General features: G+C 54.3%; 1 pseudogene; it reads left to right on the top strand.

The window, feature by feature from the left end:
* The first annotated feature begins 1,377 nt into the window (after positions 1–1,377).
* LOC118656024 lies at positions 1,378–2,926 on the top strand (annotated as a pseudogene).
* The last annotated feature ends 256 nt before the right edge of the window (positions 2,927–3,182 follow it).

Here is a 3,182-nt window from a genome sequence, read left to right as displayed (position 1 = left end):
GCAGTTAGGGTGATCAGGCTGGCAGGGGAGAGCAGTTAGGGGGATCAGGCTGGCAGGGGAGAGCAGTTAGGGGGATCAGGCTGGCAGGGGAGAGCAGTTAGGGGGATCAGGCTGGCAGGGGAGAGCAGTTAGAGGGATCAGGCTGGCAAGGGAGAGCAGTTAGAGGGATCAGGCTGGCAAGGGAGAGCAGTTAGAGGGATCAGGCTGGCAAGGGAGAGCAGTTAGGGGGATCAGGCTGGCAGGGGAGAGCAGTTAGAGGGATCAGGCTGGCAGGGGAGAGCAGTTAGGGGGATCAGGCTGGCAAGGGAGAGCAGTTAAGGGGATCAGGCTGGCAGGGGAGAGAAGTTAGGGGGATCAGGCTGGCAGGGGAGAGCAGTTAGAGGGATCAGGCTGGCAGGGGAGAGCAGTTAGAGGGATCAGGCTGGCAGGGGAGAGCAGTTAGGGGGATCAGGCTGGCAAGGGAGAGCAGTTAAGGGGATCAGGCTGGCAGGGGAGAGCAGTTAGGGGGATCAGGCTGGCAGGGGAGAGCAGTTAGAGGGATCAGGCTGGCAAGGGAGAGCAGTTAGGGGGATCAGGTCAGCAGGGGAGAGAGGTTAGGGGTGACCAGGCAGGCAGGCAGGCAGAAGTGGTTAGGGGCAATCAGGTCAGCAGGGGAACAGTTAAGGGTATCAGGCTGGCAGGCAGAGGTGGTTGGGGATGATCAAGCAGGCAGGCAGGTGAGCAGTTATACAAAATTTGAATGTTTTTTTCTGTGTCATGTAGTTTGAAGTTTAATTTTTTCCTAGGGTAGCCTAATTATTATCATCCTAATATATAAAAACCCTGAGTCCATCATGACCTAATGGATGACCGGTCCATCCCCCGGCCCTCAGGCTCCATGGATCAGGGGATGCTAATGGGGGAACCGGAGTCCCTCAGGCTCCAGTGAATTCGTGGCAGCAGCGACTAGTGAGCGGGCAGAAGGCAGACCACTTGGTCCCTCTCCCGGCCCACAGGCTCCCATCGATCAGGGGATGGTTAACAGGGAACCGGAGTGAGTGGCCCAGCAAGTAGCTGGAAGGCAGGCCTCTTGGTCCCTCCTCCTGGCCCTCAAACTCCAATTAATCGGTGGTGGAGGCGAGGTGGAACTGGGGACTGGATTCCTTAGTAGACCTGTAGGTTCAATCTCCAGAGGTCAGGCCAGACACCAATGGACCAGTGTCTCCGGCACTATCCCGACAGCGCTACCGGCCTCCTGGAACTTGGCCTCTGGCACTGCGACCGCTTCCCCTCCCTAGACACTCCACAAGGAAAAAAGGATACTGCCAGCAGTGACTGACTGCTCTCCCTGTGCTTCCTCCAGGTCACTCAAGCCAGCCCCCACCAGCCCTGCTCCAGATGAAGTGTGATCACTGCACACGGAAGGAATGTAGTAAAAAAACAAAAACCACCCTAACTGGTTTGGCTCAGGGTAGAGCGTCAGCCTATGGAGTGATGGGTCCAAGGTTTGATTCCGGTCAATGGCATGTTCCTTGGTTGTGGGAACATCCCCATTAGGGAGATGTGCAGGAGGCAGCTGATAGATGTTTCTCTCTCATCGATGTTTCTAACTCTTTATCCCTCTCCCTTCCTCTCTGTAAAAAAAATCAATAAAATATATTTTAAAAAACCAAAAACAAAAACCGATAACCAAGAGAATACCGCAGTCAACGTCTGGAGTCTGGCTCAGGAGAATGGAGAGAAGGGAGAATTCCCTAAGTTGGCCGATGCCAAGATATTTCTGAGTGACTGCCTGCATGTGACAGTTGTGTGACTGCAGAGGAAGGAGTTCAAGTTTCTCAACAGAACACTAAGGACTTCTTCCATGTTCTGAACCTTAATAAGAAATGTAATAACTAACAGCACAAGGTGCTAGCAGTGTCCATGTGACCTTAGTCTCTGCTTTATTTTGCTGCTAAATTCAGCCTCAGTGTCACTGATGCATCCAGAAGGCTCTGTGGCTTTCTCAAAAGCCTTGGGGCACACTGTCTTTGACATGAAGATAGTTGTGGACTTCAGCATCCTGGAGAGTCAGAAGGAATTTTTGCATTGGTACTGCCAGCACCGTGAGGAAGAGCCCTGGCTATCCATGCTGACCTCCACCTGCCCCGGCTGGGACCGATATGCAGAGCATGTGCCGGGTCACCCCATCACACACCACCTCTACACTGCCAAGTCTCCCCAGCAGATCATGGGCTCTATGGTGAAGGATTACTTCACCAGATGACAGAACTTGTCCCCAGACAAGCTTTTCCACGTCACTGAGGCCCTTTGTTAGGACAAGAAACTTTGAGGAGATGTTCCCACAGCTTTACATAGTTCCCAGGGTGCTGACTGCATGTTAACCTCAGGGAAAATTGTCCAGATAATGGAGCAAAGTGACCTCACCTTGAATGATGCTGCTGTGGGCACTCTTTTTGGAGACAGAAAGGAGAAGGAGGTGAGGCTCCACAAGGGTGCCAGCTCCGACGGGTACCTGGCACACAGCTTCAGGCACATGTCCAAGGAGCTGTTCAACAAGGATGTGGGAGTGCTCACCTACTGCACCCTGAAGAACAAAGACTTCCAGGAGGCCACCCTTGAAATGGACGGAGAGGTTCTGCTACGCTTTGAGGCTGCTTGCAGCTTTCAGAACACCCAGATGTAGACCTGAAGCTGTAGAGGGGCAAGTTCCCCTGCCACTTCGTGGAGGTCCTGGTCTGTGCCGGGAATGCCTAAGCGGCAGAGGCCAGGCCCAGGCGGACGATGGGTGTGCAGACAGGGCACTGCTGCAGCAGATGGAAGGCATCTACGCTGCCATCCCGGTGTGGCCCCTGGAGACCAGGGCCCATGTGCAGGAGCTGTACCAGGAGTGGCTGGGGCGGGGGGCGACTCCCCGCGGGCCCAGGCGGCCCTGCACACCACTTAGCAGGGCCCAGGGCAGCCTGCCAGGACATCAAGTGGTAAAGGTCCAGCAGACACCCAGCCTGCAGGCCACCTGAAGAGGGGTGTCAGACATGTGAAGGAAAGGTTTATAATCTCTGTCATCACTTTGGTTTTCAGAATTCCCTGCTCCCCATCTGTCGGCTCCCTCCCTCTGAGGGACACTGTCATCGTCACATGGGTGCAACTGGAATATTGTATCTCGAGAGGATTGCCCCAATGTACGCATCATTTTATCTGAT

Source organism: Myotis myotis, unplaced genomic scaffold (genome assembly GCF_014108235.1).
Source record: "Myotis myotis isolate mMyoMyo1 unplaced genomic scaffold, mMyoMyo1.p scaffold_m19_p_5, whole genome shotgun sequence".
NCBI lineage: Eukaryota > Metazoa > Chordata > Mammalia > Chiroptera > Vespertilionidae > Myotis > Myotis myotis.
Note: the sequence above shows the minus strand (reverse complement) of the source record. Positions and strands in the feature narration are given on the sequence as shown.